Below are 20,038 nucleotides of genomic sequence, written 5' to 3' on the forward strand. Positions count from 1 at the left end.
TTTTTGAGGTTTATCACGTTGTAGCATGTGTCAGTACTTCATTCTTCTTTATTATTGAATAATAAGCCATTGTGTGGGTAAGTTACATTTTGTTAACGCATCAGCAGATATGCATTTGCATTGCTTCCAGCTTGGGGCTATTATAGATAATATTGCTATGAACCATTGTGTATATGTTTTTGAGCAGACACAGGTTTTCAGTTCTTTTGAGTGTGTGTTTCCAGAAGTGGAATTGCTCGGCGGAATGGCGAAGTTATGACTAACTCTCTGAGAAACAGCCACACTGTTTTCCAAAGTGGTTTGACTATCTCCAAACTCAGCACTCCGAGCCCCTCCCCCGTAGGGCTGTAATTCGTGGATACAAAGCACGTAGCACAATGCAGGGAATGAAAATCTCAGGAAATCTTCCTCCTTCTAGCTGGCGAACTTGGCTTCTGATTATGCCAACTCCTCCACCACACCGTCAGCTCTCCGAAGGGGGCTGGAACGGCATTGGAATACCCCAGAGTCTCTCACTTGTGGCGGGTTCGTTGTGAGCGGATGAGGAAACTCAAATGTAGCATCTGCTGCAGGGTAGGGGTACTGTACCGGCCCAGAGCACACAGCACCATGGGATTGGGGAATTGGCTCCTGCCCAGAGCAGCAGGCAGGACTTCAGGGAGGAACAGCCACTGAGCAGGCCTTCAAGGCTGCCCTCTATGGGGCCTAGAGTTGGTGCATGAAGACCTGCTGCCCACCCTTAAGACAAAGCACCCCACATGGCCCACCATAAGCTAAGCCCGGGGCTCTCTATTTTCTTCTCAGCAGCGAGGATGAATGACAGGGTGTACTTTCTGCTGATCTTCTTGTCTGCCTAGAAAGAGGCCTTCAGAGGGCCTCACCTAACAGCTCTATTCAACATCAGAGACTACTCCTCCCTGCTCTTCCTTTCTGCTTCTGCCTGCCAAGACTAGGGGCAGGACTGAGTAACCCTCCCTGGGGTTGGACCACGAGCCTTAGAACTCAGTGCTCCCTCCCACGTGGTGGTGGCACCGGAGGACTCTTGGGGTGCTTCTATTCTGCCTGGGATGGTATATTGCTCTGTGCCTGGCTCTCCCCACTCCCTCCTGCGCCACTCTCAACGGTGCAGGCAGAGGAAATGGCTCATGGGACACCTGTAGCCCTAACATGCCAGAGCTCCCCACTGGACTGGTGTACCAAGAAGATTCTGGACCAGCAGCACTCACACCTGCCTCTACTGCCTCTCACTTCCACCTCTTACATCTGCTCCAAAGTCCAAGGCCCACTAACACCTGGAAGGCTGCCCTAGCTGGGGAGAGGGGCGGAGGAGAAGGTCCATTTCCCATCCCAGAGGGCAATTTCAGAACCAGCTCATCACCCTGCCTACTCAACAGCAAACCAAATGCACGTTTAAGGAAATCAGTGGAATGTATGCAATTAATTAAAGGGCAAGTCTCAAGTCAGACTAAATACTGGAAATCAGGAACCGGAGTCCACGTCCCCTCATGATCGGAAGGAGGAACTTCCCGATTTGATTGCAGAAGGCAATTTACTTCAATTAGCAGTGACATAAACAGGGTGATTGCTTAATAGAAGTATCACATCTCTAAAAAATAAACAGCCTGAATTGCATCCTTTCTCGTTATGTTAGCAGCACAGGGTCGCTTTTCCCAAGACAGGTTTGATTAACCCGTTAGGAGCAACCCCTAGAAGGTCTTTTTCATATCCTGTAAAAGGTCTTTACAGGGGATTCCAGTTGTTGTACATGTCGGTTGTGTGTTAAAGCCACTTGCCTGTTGCTTTTGAGTCTTCTAATCTTCTCAGTAATCCTGTAACATATGTATCATTACACCCACTTTAACAGGCGGGAAAAATGAGGCTCAGCAAAATTCAGAGAACAATCTTTTCAAACATGAGTCCAATCCCTCACAGCCCTGCCTAACTTAACACCCGCCCCCCCAGCCCCCACCACCAGCAGCAGCAGCCTTCCAAAGTCTCACAGCCTCTCAATCCCTGTGTGATCAGTTTTCTGCCTCCTTTCCCACCTATACTTTGCTAGGTCTGTAGCCAAACCTCACCTCAGAGAGGCCTCTCTTTACCCCACTGTTTTAATACCCTTTTTCCTTCCATCCAAACCCTTAGCATATTTGGGATGCCAGATCACCTTGTTTGTTTATTCCTGGTGTATTTCCTGTTTGCCTCACTCCCTCCCAGAATGTAAGCTCCCAGAGAGCTGAGATCCTGTCTCCAGTTTGTTTAGTTCTGGCGTGCAACGGGCAGACAGGAGCTGTGTACCTTATAAAGGGAGTGTCGCCCTGCCTTGATAGAGAGAGGAAGCAGGTTTGGAGAAGTTAAGAGCTTCACAAAGTCAAACAGCAGGCAAAGGATTCCCGACTTGGAGATGCCTCCTTCTTCCCCCGCACATCTTCTCCCTTCCCCACTCAGGCCCCAAGAAACAGGCACCCATCCAACTATCAGAGCAGAGCAGAATCTCCTCTTCCTGCTTAAATTCCCTACAGCACCACTGCTGCTTCTTAGTTGGACAGGGTCCTCCTTATTCCCAGAATGTAAATTCCAGAAGCAAAAACCCCTCTCTCTCTGGCTCCTACCTGGGAGGATTTAGGAAAGGAACGGGCTTCTTATAGGAAATGCATTCTTTGGCGCTGGTCTGTGGAGGCTGTGGATAAGCTGCTTGGAGGAACTTAGCTGCACTGTGACCCACCCTACCCCACCCACAGTCAAATCCCACCCTTGGCCCAAGTTCTCCCCACTGCTGGGCAGGTGGGGACCATAGGAAAGGGAAGACTGGGCAAGCCAAGAGCAGTGACAGGAGAAGTTAACTGTGGCAAAAGATCTGGAAGTTGTGAAAAACTAGGTAGGAAACCCCCAGCTCTGGGCCTTTAGGGATATACCCCAACCTGAGCATTTCCCTGTTGCCAGGCAACCTAGTGGTGGCAGCTGACCTGAGATCCAAGCTCCGCCCTTAGACACTGGCTGGCCTTGGGCCTCGGTGTTGTCTTCTGCTGCTCTACAGCATTATCCTTGGGAAGGTCAAGTTTGCTGTCATCATGGTCCTGGTTTTGCTGTTCATTCCCTGTGTGAACATGGCTTTAACCTTTCTGAGGCTGCTTCTTTGTTGATAAGGAGATCATAATGCCCGCCTTGATTTGTGTGCAGGATTTCAATGGCTTGAAATAAGATAAATGATGGGGACATGCTCTGAAAAGTATAAAATACAAAGTACACACTGAGGGGATAGTTCTTGGTAACTCAGGGATTCCAACATTCGTTAAAAATACACTGTCACAAGTGGGGTTTCCTATGCCACTGGACAGATGAGGAAACTGAGGCAACTTGCCCTCACTACTAAGCAGACATGGTAATTGTTTATGCTGCATGTGTCCTACCTAGACCTGGGGACAGCAAATTCAGGCTACAGATGGGAGGAGTGCAGTAGGTGATTGGGCCTGCAGTTGCGCAGTGAAGATGGAGAGGAGTCAGGGCATGGGGTTGCCAAGGTCATGGAAAGGGGTTTTTATGACCTGGTTCCAAGTTACAGTAAGAACCCTTGAAGGACTACATCTTTAGAAGCAGCCCTGACATGTGGATGGGCTCAGATTAGGTGGGAGCAATAGTAGAGCTGAGGGTGTGACAATGGGAGAGACTTTGGAGGTAGAACAGGCAGGGCCTGTCTATGTGGGGTAAGGAGGACTAGAAGTTGAAAATGCTTTGCAGAGGAGTGGAGAAAAACCCAGAGCCACCTTCTTGCTGGGGACAGTAAACAATTGTAAGAAGATCCTGAACCAAGGGGATAAACACGAACTCCCCCAAATAAGACTCATCTATGCCCTCAGGGAAGAGGGATGGAGGCGCCTCTAACTTGATTGACTACAGGCATTCCACTTCTTTCTTTAATTAGGCTCCTGCTTAAGCCCCTCCACTGTTAATTACTCCCAGCCTCCTGGGTGGGACGGGACCTTTACTCTTGAGATTCCAGACCAGTACTGTCTTCAGAAACGCCGTAACGTGGCTTTACTTATGCCTTGGCGCCAGGCTCAGGCCTCAGAGACTCAAATTCTCCCCTGTGACCATAGGGATTACAACTGGAGTCCCATTTGAGGTCATACACTGTTTCCCGAGGAGCCAATATGTCACCGCCCCTGTGAGGCCTGCCCTGACCACTGTAAAATAGGAATTCTGCCTCTCTGTGATTCTCCATCTGTACTCCAGCCTTTCTTTACAGCACTTTTCACAATGCATCCACGACTACTCTGTTGATTCATTTGCTCTCCCACCAGGCCCTGTCCCTCCTCAGGGCAGGGAACTCAGCTCGAGTTTACTGCTGAGTCTGCAGCCCCTAAGCAGCAGGCACCTAGTAGATACTTCATAAATATTTGCCCATAATGGGGAAAAAGAAGGCAAAGACAGTTCCTTTGGGGGGGGGTTGGTACCAGTGGGAGGGGGAAAGACCTAAGGAAAGGGTGAATGTAGTGGAAACAGAAGTACTCATGTATGAAAATGAAAAAATGGGACCTGTTGAAACTATTCCATGAATGGGGGAGTGGGGAATAAAGAAGAATGATGGAGGGGGTGAATTCAACTATGATATAGTGTAAGAACTTTTGTAAATGTCACAATGTACTCCCAGTACAACAATAATATAATAATAAAAAATAAAATTAAGTAAATAATAAAAATAAATAATTTGTGCACAAAATTCAAGGCACTTGACCAGGGCTTGACTGTTCTAGTCAATTTTTCCCTCTTCTGTGATCTCTCTGGAGCCCCAGAGAGACTTCTGTCCTCAGCACACAGGCTCTACCCCTCCCCTCATCTGCCTTGGGCATTTGTTCTCAGGAGGACTTAGAGCTTCAGTGTCTGCCACCTGCATCATATCACTGAAGTCAAATAGACTACTGATAAAGGAAAACAATTTTATCATTGTTAAAATGATAATACCCAAAGGCTCATTGCACTTAGATTGAGGACTATGAATGCCAGGTGCTGTGCTCAGATCTGTCAAGACCAGCAGTCTCTGAGCAATCCTGGGTCTCACAATCTAGTAGACTCCTCAGTCTTTTTCAGAACCAGAGTAGACCTCTGTGACCAGGAATGTGGGCTTTCCCTATCCTATCCTAGCCCTGCATGTGGCAGTTTCAAGTTCCCTAAGGAAGGAATCCATGCAGTCAAGCTGCCTCTCCCAACTCCAGGTCACTGGGCTATTAGGAATGAAGTTTTCTTATTCCAGTCCTGTGGCTCATTAATGACACAACCTTGAGCACATGACCTCTCAAAGTCTCATTTCTTCACCTGCAAGGGGGGAGCTCTAGAGTCCCCGCCCACAGGGTTGTCAGGATTAAATTTGATGACGATGGTAATTATTGCTAACATTGGTGAGCTCTGTACTAGTGCCAGCAGCTGTGCAAGAGCTTTGTCTGCACCATCACAGTTAATCTTCCTAACGACCCCCTAGGGAGGACTGTTATCAGCCCTGTTTTTAGAGATGAGGACAGACAGGATACAACATTGCCCAGTGCCACACAGCCAGCAAGTTGTAAAGTTGGGACACAGTCCCACTGCCTTGCACAGCCTCCCCTGTGAATGCATCCGGATGCCAGGTAGGTAAAAGTGCTCCATAAATAGTACCTCTAGTCAATAGCCGGGAGCTCCCAATACACCACTCCTCCTGCTCTGACTGTTCTCCAGGATTAGCCTGGAATCACCCAGCAACCAGACCCACCAACCTAATCCTGTTGCAATTCCCGAATCTGCATCCTTCAAAAGCTCAGGTTGTAACTGACAGTGGCTGGAAAGCCAGCCTTTCCCATAATCCCCTGGCCAGCCCAATTGCAGTGGCCTCCCGAGCTCAGTCCTGGGTGAAGAACCAGATCTGAGTCTCCTCAGAGAAGGTGAGTGGCCAAGTTGCCTCAAGAGAGTAATTTGTTCTCCCTCTTCTCTTCGCCCTACCCACTGGCAGGGACCTGGGAGGTAGCTTCGGGTATCACTGGGACAAGCAGGACTCAGTTCCAAAGAAAATGATAGTATGAGATCATTCATTGTGATGTTTAGCTCCCAGAAGAAACCACTGCTAGTCCCATCCAAACCACAGACAGCTTTGGCAGCCTCAGTATCCTCTACGGTTACATAAGTTTTGCAGGGAAATAAATACCAACTCATCTTGAAGGAATTTTAAGGACTCATAAACCTTTACCAGTCTGTGCAGAGAGGGATCCCTTCCGAGGGAGGGATTGCGGTTTTAGAGAGGAAGGACTGAGAGGGTTCTGGGGCAGAGCCTTGTGGGCCTGGCTGCACATATTCCTCAATCCTGCGATAGACATAAACTGGCCACTTTCTTCTCACATAACCATGGGAATCCACTCTCCAGGTGCCTCTTATAGGTAGTGAGTTTGCCATCACCAGAGGTGTTCAAGCATATCTAAACATAAACTGCATGGCTTTAAGGAATAGAAGAATTCTTGTCCAGAGCCTGTGCTTCGTAAGCTAGAAATAACAATTACTCTCTTTTTCCCACCCTACCTGACTGCTGGAATGGGCAGATAAATTGCAGGCGTGTAAAACTTGTCTTGCAAACTGCAAAATGTTTTGCCAACAGTGAGATGCTCCAGACATGCCAGGCACTAAGCTGGAATGGTGGCTCTCTGCCTGAGTGTTAGGAAAATCACTAGAAGCTCAGCCTGACTTTTGCTCCATAGGTAGGTTCTTCTACCATTCTGTGTTTTCTGGGGAAACAAATGACGTGTGTCAGGGTTAGCACTATAGATTCTGGAGAAGATTCTTAGATCTGAATCTTTGACCTTTCTGTGTCTCATCTGATATTTGTTTAATAATAGTACCTATTTTACTTGTTAGGATTAAATAAGACTTATCAAGTACATAGAACATTTTCTGGTATGAACCAAGGGCTATGTAAGATTTGCCAGTATTATTATTATTATTTATGTATCAACCAGCTAATTAATTTTCACTATCATTGATCCATCTTGGGGAATAGAGTACAAAATGGGTAAATTTTGGAAAGTATTATAGAAACAAGGACACCATTTAGTGAGCACTTACTGTGTACTAGTTGCTCTCTATCCAGTTATATTTTTTATTCCCTCTAACCTCTATCATAGTTCTTTGAGGAAGTAGGGTTATTGTTCCCACTTTCTAGGAGAGGATACTAAGCCTCAGTGAGGTTATGTGACTTGTCAAGGTCGCAGAGAAGGTAAGTAATGGTGTCAGGATTTGAACGCAGCAGTCTGGCACTTAGGCCAATTCTCTTAAGCTTATTTGAATCTGGGGGTATTATGTAGACCTCTGGGCTGGACTCTGGTGATCTGAGTTCCTATAGTGACAGGCTAAAAGGAAACGGGCACATGAACACAGAGGGCAACCCTCAAGCCACACCCCAGAGCCTGGCCAGTCACAGGGATACTGACGTCTCTGGTTTCCAAGGAGGAGAAAGGCTGCCTTTGGGTCCAGATGAGAGAGAAAAGTGTTTGGAAAGAGATGTCAAGTTTGAGCGAAGTGTCAGTAGAAGAGACTGAGTCCCATTGCAGCTGGGGTGCCTTTCCTCTCAGCCCCAAGGCTGTGGACAGAGGCTGGGGGACACACTCCCAGAGGAGTGAGTCTGGGCAGCAGATCAAATGCCAGGAGGTGAGGTTGCCTGCTTGTGTCCGGCCAAGCCCTAGGGAGAGGTAATGAGTAACTGGGCTCACTGAGCTGCAGCCTGTGTAACCAAGGCAACCGCAGGGTTAAATCATCCAGAGACCCCAGAGCTGGAACAGCAGCCCCAACCCCAGGGCTGTGGCCACATTCCCAGAGTGCCAGGACTAAGGCACTTAGACTCCACTGTCCCCTCCCTCCCAGTAAGGAAGAGCGATTGCCTTGGACTGCTTTGTCTCTGCCAAAAAAGATCTTACTGGCCAGCAGTGGCCACAGGAGAAAAAGAACCTGCTCAATCCTCACTCCCCAGACCTCTACGTTTCCCAAAACACACACAGGCTGAGGATGCCCTGGAAAGGTGGGATCTCCCCCTCTGTGCCAGGCACTGTGCCTGGAGACCTGGTGGCTTAAGGGCAGGACTGGGAGAAAGGGACAGCCAGGAGGGGACATAGTGGAGGACGGAAACGTTGGAATCCATACAGCTGTGAAGATCCCCCTTGTCGACTCCTCATTTGCCAGCAGGCTCTGGCTTAGGCAAGTGCCCCAGATGACCGGCCAGAAAGCTCACAGGTTGGCTGTGTTGGGAACTGTCCGCCCACCCAGCTCCCAAGCAAGGCACTTGTTCCACAGAGCCTCCCCCACGTGGCAGGCAGGCAGCTGGCAGCTTGTTTTATGAACATCCAAAATCCATGAGGAACCACAAAACCGCACTGGGCTGCAGTCATTCAGTGGCAGAGGAGCCTAAGCTGGGGATGCTCTAGCATCCTCCCCCTCATTCTGGGTTCCTGCTGGCTCGCTGGGGGTGGGGAGTGGGGGACTCTGCCCTTGGGGAGCACTGGGGGCATCTGCTTTCTGTCCAGTGGGGCCATGGACTTCCAAGTCCCCCCAGCCAGCATAATAGGCTGGGAACATCTGCTTTCTCCCCAGGTAGACTTGAGAATGGAGAGTGGGGGAGGAGAGGAGGTCCATTGATCAGTAACCAGAGACTACCTGGAACTTCTCAAATACTGGAGCTTTTTTCCCGCCTGTCACTAACTTCTGACTAAGGAGAAGAAATCAGGGCCTTGGGGAACTCTGGTGGCTAAAGGACGTATGGGGGGAAGGCGACATCATTTTCTGAAGCTTTTTTCACTGAGCATCATGGTGCAGAAGTTTCAGTGTCGGAAGAAAAAGTTACACAGCACCTTTTGATGGTGGTGTAGAATATTTTCATGTGCTTTTCCAGCTGTGAGGTTTGGAGGGTGTAGAGATGGATAGATGGCTGAGCCATAAAGAGGGCTTTCTGCTCCCCTCTTGCTTCTTCACATTCACAGTATTATAAATCCTAAAGTCTTAGCTTACTACAAATCTCAAAGTCTTACCTTCTCTGAGAGTAGCTGTCTAGCTCATTAATGAGCTGTCTTCTCATTAATCTTTATCTCGCAAGGCTTTCATTTCTCTCAGAACACCCCACCACTGTGACAACCAACTATTTTTTGCCTTTTTTCTTTGCAGTGCTGGGGCTTGAATTCAGGGCCTACACCTTGAGCCACTCCACCAGCCCCCCCCCACCTTTTTTTTGAGATAGGGTCTCACAAACTATTTGCCTGAACTGGCTTCGAACTGTGATCCTCCCAATCTCTGCCTCCTGAGTAGCTAGGATTACAGGTGTGAGCCACTGGGGCCCAACTTTTTTGCCTTTTTCTTGTTATTCTCCTCTACTAAGTTATAAGTTCCATGAGAATAGGTATATTATAAAGGCCTAGCATAATTCCTGGCATATAATGAATATTCAATTAATTTTGTTGAATGAATGAAGAAATGGGAGATGCCAGAGGCATACAATGTGGTCCCTGCTTTTAGGTGGTGGGAAGATGAGGGGTGGGAAAAAGTAACCAATAAATGAAATCATTCAACAGATGGCCTTGGAATAATTATTTTTATGCATTCATAAGCAAACAGAGTGAAACTTGAGCTCAACTTCACACTTTCTATTACAAAATTAATTCAAAATGAAGCCCAGTATGGTGGCACATGCTTGTAATTGGGAGCTGAGGCAAGAGGATTGAGAGTTCAAGGCCAGCCTCAATGATATAGTGAATTCTATGCCAGTCTGGACTATATAGTGACACCCTGTCACAAAAAAGCAAAAAAAAAAATAAATAAATAAAACCCAAAAACTAAGTCAAAATGAATCACCGATCTAAATGTAAAGCGTAAGACTTTCAGAAGAGAACAAGGGAGGAATCCTCATGAAGAGACCTCAGACCTGACCCCAAATCACAATCTTTAAAAGAAAACCATCGAAAGATCCTATTAAGCCACAGAGTGGGAGAAAATACTTGCAAATAATCACATTTCTGAACAAGGCCTTCTATCCAGAACATAAAAAGAACTCTTTAAACTCAACACTAAGAAGATCAACAATCCAGTCAGAAAATGGGCAAAAACACTTCAGCAAAGACAATATGCTAATGAAAAATAAGCATAAGAAAAGAAGTTCTCCATCATTAACCAACTGGAGATGCACGTTAAAATCACAGGGTCTATTACAGCACACCATCAGAACAGCTAGAAAATAATCACTGACCAGACCACGTACTGGAGCAGATGGGGAGAACCTGGGGCTCTTACCTGGTGCTGGTGGACTCTGAAATGGTACAGCCACTCTGGAAACAGCAGAGCAGTTTCTTAGAAAATGAAACATTCTTACCATATGACCCAGCAGTCATGGTCCTGGGTATTTATTCTAGAGAAATGAAAACTTATATTCATACAAAAATCTGTCCTCAAGTGTTCAAAACAACTTTATTTTTAATAGCCAGAAAGTGGCAACAACCCAAATGTCCTTCAGTAGGTGAGCAGATAAATAAACTGGACTACATTCCACAATGAAATACTTCTCAGCAATAAAAATGTACACGTGCAACCATTTGGGTAGATCTCAAGGGCTAATCTCAAAAGATTATGTGCCTTATGATTCCACTTCTACAACAGGGTGAAAATAACAAAATTATATAGAGAGAACAGATCAGGGGTTGTCTGATCTGTTAGGGGTTAGGGATGGGGAGAGGCAGTCCTCAGTGGTGATAAGACAGTTTCCTATGTTGATTATAGTAGGGATCATAAAAATCTATACAGGTGACAAAATTTCATAAAACTACACACATATCAAAAAGCACATGTAAAAACCAGCTGGGTGTCAGTGGCTCACATCTGTAATCCTAGTTACTCAGGAGTCTGAGATTGGAAAGATCAAGGTTTGAATCCAGCCTGGGCAAATAGTTCTTGAGACCCTGTCTCCAAAATAACCAGAGCAAAATAGACTGAAGGTGTGGCTCAAGCGGTAAAGCACCTGCTTTGCAAATGTGAAACCCTGAGTTCAAACCTCAGTCCCACCAAAAAACAAACAAAAAACCCCAGCAAAAATCTAAATAAAGTCTGTGACCTACTTAACAGTAGCATACCAATGTCAATTTCCTGATTTGCTAATGTGCTATAGTTAAGTGAGATGTCACTATTGAGAAAGCTCAGTGAAGGTGTCACAGGGTAGACAGGACCTCTCAGGACTATGCTTACAGCTTTTTGTAAATCTGTAATTACTTTAAAATAGGAAATTAAAAAATAAGGGAGGAATAAGCAGCTCCAAATGTGTAGAACAAAAGCTAGAAGCTGTAAGTATCCAGAGTAGGAATGGCACCAGTCTAGTTGAGAGTGGTTAAGAAAAGCTTCAACTCAACTGGCATTTATTAAGTGCTTGCCCATGTTGCATGCCAGACACCATGCCATGCATTGAGGGAAGTTCAAAGACATTGGACCTATTCTCAAGAAGTTAAAAGGGGAGGGAGGTGCAGTGGTTGTGGAGGAAGTGGCTATTGGTTGAGTCTGAGACCCAGTAGACTCACTGTAAGCTGAATCTTGGCCAGGCCTCCACTTATTCTCAGACCCTTGTGCCCCACCTAATGGGAACCATAATGATACTTTCAGTCTGAGTGTCAAGGTCAACTCATACCCTGTGTCCAACAATTCTCAAACATCTGGGTATTCCCAGTTTCCCAGTGCTGAGTGACCTGGATAAATGGCCGTAGGGTCTTCTGGGGAAAGCACAGGAGTGTTACATGCCACGAATAAGGTCATGACATGCTATGGTATTCCAGGGTTCTTCTTTCAGGAGACCCAGCCAATTCTTCAGTCAGTGGCTTCCGGCCCTGAACACTGGCATGGGTCTGCACATTGGGCTGGTGATGATATCTTTGTATCAGGCCTTGGTTTTCTGTTCATTTCTTCTGCTGCTGCAAGCTGAATAGTAACCATATTGACCCTCCATCTACAGTCATGTCTAATGATATTTTGGTCAGTGGTGGATTACATATTCCATGGTGGTTCCATAAGATTTTATTGCCTAGTAACGTCGTAGCCATTTTAGTTTTTAAGTACCCTCTATGATATTTGCACAATATCCTGTATTAGTCCATTTTCTGTTGCTAAAACAAGATACCTGAGGCTGGATAAAAATTATACAAAGAGGTTTAAGACAGATGTGGTGCTTCACACTTGTAATCCCAGCTCTTGAAACAGGATAGTGAGTTCCAGGCTGAGGCCTACATAGTGAGACCCTGTCTCAAATCGCTTTCTCCCTCCCCACCAAAAGAGGTTTATTTAGATTACAGTTTTGGAGACTAAAAGTCTCTGATGATGGCCTCACGATGGGTGGCATCATGGGAGAATGCATGTGAGAAGAGATCACAGGGCAAGACAGAAAGCTGGACTTTGGGGAGAGGCCAGTATTGATCTTTAATTGTGACCTTCTTGTGAGAACTAACCAGGATTCTGTGAGAACTACAATTCCTTTTGAGGATAGTGTTCCCAATGACTTATTTATTTCCCACTAGGCGCCACCTCTTGAAGTTCCATCACCTTTCACATTGCCACACCAAGGACCAAGCTTCCAGCAAATGAACCTTTGGGAGGGGTCGTACTTAAACCACACCCAAGCCAAGTCATCACCCACCAACACATTTCTTAGAACATTTCCCTGTTGTCAATGACACGAGAATGCATTGGCCTAGGAGACACTGGTATATTAACCAGGTCCACAGTTCTCTGGCAGTGCCTTGGGCTACCGCTTCATCTTGCCAGTCCTTATCATCATTATAGCCCCCTGGCCTCGGAAGGTTAAAATTGTTGCTCCTGCGCTTCATTATTTGGGAGTCCCATCATCACTATCACCACCAGAGAGCCAAGTTTTGTTCAGCATGGGCCTCGCTTTCTCCATGCCTCTGAGAGCATCCTAAAGGTAAGTTAGAACCATCTCCTGGGGTTCTGCGTCAGAGAGCAAAGTCAGACTCTTCTCTGTCCAGCTCTACAACTGACATCCTCAGAAGGCCTAGCATACTTCCCTGGTCCACTATGGGTACTGGTTTGATCTTGCAGCCCCTATGGAATGGTCCCTTTCCTCCCATATTAGCACCATCACATACATGGCCAGATCTTACCGTGACTTAACGTTCATTTCAGGTCTAGAGGCCAGAAGCGCAGAAGGGGCAGTTCCTGAGAAGGACCTGTGGCCTTCAGGAGACAGGGCTTTGCATGGTTTCCCAGCACAGGAACAGTACTAGCTCTCACCAAGGAAGGGTGGCCACTTCTGCATGCTCAGAAGGATTGGCCAAGTCTGGGAACTCACACCTTTCTGGGGTATCCATGTATATCTCTCTATCCCATATGTCAGGGTCCCAGGTTTTCCCTCCCCAGATAGCCTTGACTTAACAGAACTGCTTAGCTGTGATGAAGGCAGCAGCTGGCAGCCAGGCACACAATCCAACCAGCTGGAGGTGAGAGAGCCTGACTTGGGTCTGTGTGCTCCTGCTGGTTCTCCTCTCCCCTACTTTGTAACCTCTTCCCTTCCTGCCTGACCTACAGGCCCCACACTTCAGATGAGAAGACAATGGCCTTATCAAGACTGTTTAGCCAACTCCCACTGCTGTATGATGTCTAATCCCCACCACACACCGCAGTGTGTCCCCTCTCAGTGGGTCCCCTTCTCTAACGGCACTGTTAAGAACACATAATACTACTTCATCTTTCTTTTCTTTCTCTTCCCTCCCACCTCCCTCCCTTCCTTCTTTTTTGCAGTGCTAAGGATCAAACCAAGGACCTCGAGCATGCTAGAGGTCTACCACTAAGCTACATCCCAGCTCCTCATTTTCTCTTTTGAACTGCCATGGGAGAGCCAATGTCGTTTAACCCTTCTACTGAGGTACCTTTGGGAAATTCCACTTTGTCACCTTACAAGCCATATAGTAATAAGCACACATGTTCATGGTTTTTTTTTTTTTCAACCATTTCTGTGATTATCTCAACAAGACTAAAATAATAAAACTGATGCCTCAAAAAGTACACATTTACGTTTTGTAGAGAAGTCCGACTCCCAGGATGGCTACCTTTGCGTGGAACCAATATAAGCAGGAAACATTGACATGGTAGTTTTCATACTTCTCCAGCAAGGATAGAGAAACATTTGGCAGCATTCATCAGAAAAAGCATCTTCCTTGGATGCTACAGTGTGGTTGGCTCTAACTTCTAACATGGGGATTCCCAGACCGTGCAGTGTGCTCAGAAAAGTGAAAAGCACACAGGAAGTGTGGTAGATTGAATTGTCAGTCTGAAGTCTTCACTGCCTCTTTCTGGCAGTGTCTCACCTCTATGACTTTGCTGTTTATCTTTCCACCCTTGACCTCGTATCCTGCATCAGCTAATTAGCATATTCATATGTGAAGCCAGTAGAACTTGAAATTTGACAGTGCGGTGGACTTCCCTTGCTTTTTGGGCTATGGAAACAACGTGCCTCAGGTACCTGCTGATCTAAGGGGGATGAGCGACACGTGGTGTAGACGTGGGCCCAACCCACAGCCTACAGCTGACACATACGGGGGCCTGGTAGCTCAGCTGAATGCCCGCCCAGTGGCCAGTTCAGAATCACTCATTGCATTGAGTTATCCTACCTCTTTAGTCTCCTTTGATTTGGAGCAGTTTCAAAGCCTGAAAGACCTGGACGCTTTCGAGGATTACAGGTCAGTTATTCCCGAACTGTTTCTCGATTTTGTGCTATGCTTAGATTCTGGCTATGCATCTTAGACAAGAATATCGGGGAAGTGGGACTGTGTTCTCACTGCATCCTGTCGGTGGCATATGATTGCCATTTGTCCTCTTGCCAGTGGTGTTCACTTTGATCACCCAACTCAATTAAAATGAGGTCTGCCAGACTCCTTCACTGTGAAGTTACTCTTTCTCCCTTTGAAATTAACAGATATTTTGTGGGAAAGATATTTGAAACTATGTAAATATTAATTTATATTAGTGTGGAGTCATGGTTTCCTAACTCAGCCTGCAGGTTATAACCTGTTAATATCGGGGGGCTGCAGGTAAAGCTGTGGTAGAGCGCTTGCCTTGTATGTGTCAGGTCCTGGGTTTCATCCCCAATACTGCAAACACACACACACACACACACACACACACACACACACACACACACACACAGCAACAAACAAACAAAAAAGATACCATTATTTGTTTTGGTGTTCGAATTATCCCAGATTTGGTCAGTAGAAGGCCCTTTGAGTAGGCTTCCATGTTGGTATTTCCCCATTCTTTTTTTAACAATTTTTTTCTTTTTTTAAATTACCGTATTATTGTTGTACTGGGGGTACATTGTGACATTTACCAAAGTTCTTATAATATATCATAGTTAAATTCACCCCCTCCATCCCCATTATTTATTTATTATTTTTAAAACATCCTTGCTTTCTGACACACAGGCTCTTTTTCACTTCCTCTTCCCTAAAACAAGAACCAGCCATTTCTGCAAGGAGCGCTAGTTCCTGTAGTGGAAAATGGGGGTGTAGAAGCCACGATTGGGGTACTACGTGTGCTCATTGCTAGTGAGGTGTCACTATCCCCAGGCCTTCAGTGCTCAGAGCTAGCAACCATTACAATCCATCCATTTATCTATCATCTACTTATGTATGTGTTTCTAGCCCTGAGTTCTAATAGATACCTCTAATTCTACCCAAAACTACAGGGTTCATTTGAGCTTCATCCCTCTCCACAATTCTAACTCCCTTCTCTGACTGTGAGACACCTGGCTCCCATTAGCTCTACTATATTTACTTATTTGATCACTTTCTGTGACATCACCAATCTGCATCATTATCCTTCTCCCTGGACACCATTAGCACTTCTAACTTCCTGTACTGGAAGAAGCCCCACTCACATGGGGACATTCCTCTATCTGCTTGAACATTGATGATTTAGGCCAAGTCCTCCTCTGTGTAAACACCTTGCTCACTCTATTTGGACTCTGATACCCACTGGCAAGCCTCTCCTCCTCACAGACACTGTCCTCTCCCATCTAGGCTCTGTCTTCCCACGTGAAGCTGTGTGCTACCTGCACCTCTTCCATGCCATTTTCACCCTTCAAAGGCTCCTTATCCCCCTGCTCCTTAAATGACTTCTTGTCCCTTTTGTTGAGAAACTGCCCCATGGCAGGCAGTTTCTCTACACTGACACTATCCTCACCCCATTTAGTCTCCAACGCTTCATACTCTCTCCCCTGGCAGTTCTCCCCCAGGGGTAGCAGGGGCATGTCTTGATTTTAGAACCAGAGTGTTTAGAAAGAGATGAGAAAGTAATGGGAAGAAAAGGAAAGAACCTCAGACAACCTGGTTGCCAAGAGAATAGACTGTAGGGAGGCAAAGGACAAAGGGAGACAAGCTGAGAGGCTATTGCAACAACCCAAGCGAGGTAACGGAGACTTGCTTGCACTGGTGATGGTGAGCAGTGAGCCATGCAACATACATTCCGAAGGTAAAGTCAATGCAATGTGCTGATGAAAGACTTGGGAATTCAACCCATGGATCATTAACTTTTCATCTTGCTTAGTCAAAGCTCTCTGGTTCCAAGTAGAAACCCACTCAAATGAACTTAAACAAAGAGGATGAATTGATAAGGATTCAGTTGTATCAGAACCCAAAGGCAGGAGGAGTAGCTAGACCTCAGGAGGGGTCAGGAACTAGTACCTGGAGCCAGGGCAGGCATGACTCTCCCTGTTTGACTTTCTGGCCACATGAACACTCATCAGCGTTGTTCCCTACATGCCCTCTCTCCTGGCAGCCCTCCTTCTTTGTTTTCCACACTCGTGGTAGAAGATGGCAATGACACCCACAGCTCTGGCTTTACATGCTACTACTCAAAGGACTAGTGGAAACCAACTAGTGTCTGGTTCTCAGCTCAAACTTCCAGAAGAGAAAAATCTGAATGGTCTAGGGTGGGTCAGCAGTCCACCTGCTGGAGCCAGGGCCCAGGGATGCATAGCATGAACTTGGCCCCTGGCCCCTCTTGATGGAGGACCACTTCTTAGGAACTAAGGAACAATGGGCTGGTCAGACACACCTAAAAGTGTTATCTGGTCACCTGCTATGCACAAAGGATTGAGTAGTGGCTTTGAAGTAAACTGAAACATTTAAGACAGAAACCATACCCTCCAGCTGATAATCTCTAAATGGAACTAACTAAGAAACTAAGAAAATGATTCAGGAGAGCAAGGATTATGTGGCAGGAGTTCTGAAAAGCACTGATGACTTTCAGAACTGGCACAAACCCCACCCACTCCAGGCTCTAATCAGCAGCATCTCAGTTCACAGGGCAGGGACTGGTGGAAGAAGCTCTGGTTATTTGCTGTGGAAAAAGTGCCACAGAGGCCTTTGGGCAACACTGTCTTTTTATTCTGCAGGCACTGAGCATCTCTAGGGCTGTGGATCCCCTCACCACTGATTTATGGCTTATGCAGTCAGAAAAGTTAGACCTCTGTGGCTTTTTTTTTTTTTGCGGTACTGGGGCTTGAACTCAGGGCCTTCAACTTGAGCCACACCACCAGCCCTATTCTTGTGAGGGGTTTTTTGAGATAGGGTCTTGCGAACTATTTGCCCAGGCTAGCTTCGAACTACAATCTTCCTGATCTCTGCCTCCTGAGTATCGAGGATTACAGGCATGAGCCACTGGTGCCTGGCTGTGGCTTTGTTTTTATAGTACTGCTTCTCCAAGAGCTGGCTTCATACCTCAGACATATAAATCTGTTAGAGGGTGGTATATAGCTCAAGAGGTTCTTCCTGGTAGGCAAGATTTTGTTTTCATTTGTAGATTCTTTCAGAATCCTCCCAACCTGGTTCCCCCCTTATGCATTCAGGCTGCCTTTATTCACTGGAAAAGTCAACTCAGTACAGTTCTAGTGGACTTGGGACATGAGATCTGTCTCCTTCCTGAAGGCTTTTAATGTTCACAGAGCCCCTCAAGTGCACACAAGGCTTGGAGAGTCAATCTTGGCCAGCTACCAAGGAATTCTGCAAGGATCCACTTGCTTGAAATAGTTCTACTATCTCTATAACCTTGGCCAAAGGGGCTTCAATAACAACAAAACAGAGGCAGAATCTTGACACAACCGATTCCAGTTGTCACTCGAGCCTCACTTGGTAGAATCATATTTACCGCTAAAGCAATGTGTTGCTAGGGCAAAGAAGGAAGTTGTCATGCGCGTTCTGGAAATTCCTATGCATTTCTCCCCTCTTCTTTGTGAGTGTTGTTTTGGTTGGAGGAAAGCTGTAAGTGTTTGATGTGGAGATGGGTGAGGGTGAGGCTGAAGGAGATTTACTTCTCGTGGCTGAACAAGCGGAGCTCTGAACACCTCCCAGCTCCCAGCCAAGCAGCACCCCTAGCAACTTGCAGGAGCAATATGCTTCCTTTCGAGGCAGGAGGAAGCCTGCTGGGCTGGTTCCTTGGGAGAATGGGTTTATGGGACAAGGGCAATGAAGCTTTAGTACCCTGGGGTTCTCTGCTGACCATGGAAATTGTGTCTACCGGCTCCTCCTTTGATTCAGGAGCTATGGATATTCACAAGGAAATACTAAGATAATGTGAGTTCCTCGTTTTCCTCTACATGGTCACTCTAGATCCGTATTCCCAGAATGGGTTCTGTGTAACCTTAATCCTTTGAAATGCTCACCAAAAAATAAGTTTGGGGCCGGGCCTGGTAGAGTACAACTGTAATCCCAGCTACAGAGGTGAAAGCAGGAGGACTGCAATCGGAGGTCAGCCCTGGGCAAAAAAAATCAGGAGATCCTATCTGAGAAAAAACTAAAAGCAAAAGAACTAGAGAAAAGGCTCAAAGAGTAAAATAGAGTGCTTACCCAGAATGTGCCAGGCCTTGGGTTTGATCCCCAGAACCACAAAAAAAATAACCAAAACCAAAAAAATAGAAGAAAGAAAGAAAAATAAATAAATTTGGAGCTAGAAATGGTGGCACAGGCTTTTTCATTCGAAGTTCTTGGGAGACCAAGGCAGGAGGATCTCAAGTTAGAGAAAGGAAAGAAGGAGAGAAAAAGAGAGAGAGGGAGGGAAGGAAGGAAGAAGGAAAGAGTAGAAGGAGAAAAAGAAGAAAAACGTTGAGTGACATTATCTACAGTGCTCCTGACCTGAGATCAATATAATAGTTTGCTCTGTGAAAGAGGAGAGAAACCCAGAAGTTAAGAAGCCTGGTTACATTTATTTAGCTCATTTCCCAAACCTATTGAACCATGAAATGCACACCTCGTGCCTCTCCTCTTCTCAGTGACATCGGTGGTTTTCCCTGGAATTAGTGCTGTAAGGAGCACTGTAAGGAAATGTCACCCCTGACTGACTTCTCCAGATGGTTCTGAATTTGGAGTCACCACATGGTGACCATCAAATATTGACATGTTCAATTCCATCCATGAACGAGGCACATTTTGCTCCTGAAAAATATAAAAATATAGCTCTCTTATTATAAATGTAGCCTCTGTAACTCAAAAACAAAAACCAAAAAGAATACACAAATATTTTAAGAAATTTAGTGATTAAAAAATTTTAAATCAACATAAGCTTCCCTATCTAAAGTGAAAGTTGATCCTGATAAACCAACAACATCAAACAAACATGTGATAAGCCTGTGGAAGAAAAAAAATCTAAAATTAGAAGAAATGTCTGAAATTCAACAATGTGTCCTGTGGACTTCTTTCATCAGCTCAGCTCATATGGATCTATACAACAGCTTCAGTTCTTTAAGCTTCAGTTTTCCTGTTCGCTGTCTTGGTGGGTCCCCCAAAAAGACTCAGAAAGGAACACACACACACACACACACACACACACACACACACACACTCTAAGTCACAACCCCTGTATACAAGATGCTAAAAATGGCTCTTTATATCCTACTTTTCTCTGAGGTTCCAGTGACCAAAACCAAAACTATTGATGACAAGTATTCCTACATGTCAAAGTAAGGCACTTGCTTACCAGTGTGAGAATTAAAAAGGAAGTTGTG

The 20,038-nt window shown here is 46.0% G+C and overlaps 1 long non-coding RNA gene across 1 annotated transcript; it reads right to left on the reverse strand.

The window, feature by feature from the left end:
- Nucleotides 1-1,453: 1,453 nt before the first annotated feature.
- LOC141423896 (uncharacterized) lies at nucleotides 1,454-10,388 on the reverse strand. The gene is made up of 3 exons (XR_012448659.1): nucleotides 10,282-10,388; nucleotides 2,964-3,219; nucleotides 1,454-1,829 (listed from the first exon to the last, which is right to left on the reverse strand). It is a non-coding gene; the product is annotated as an uncharacterized lncRNA (long non-coding RNA).
- Nucleotides 10,389-20,038: the final 9,650 nt, after the last annotated feature.

This window comes from Castor canadensis, chromosome 6, assembly GCF_047511655.1.
Source record: "Castor canadensis chromosome 6, mCasCan1.hap1v2, whole genome shotgun sequence".
NCBI classification, from domain to species: Eukaryota; Metazoa; Chordata; class Mammalia; order Rodentia; family Castoridae; genus Castor; species Castor canadensis.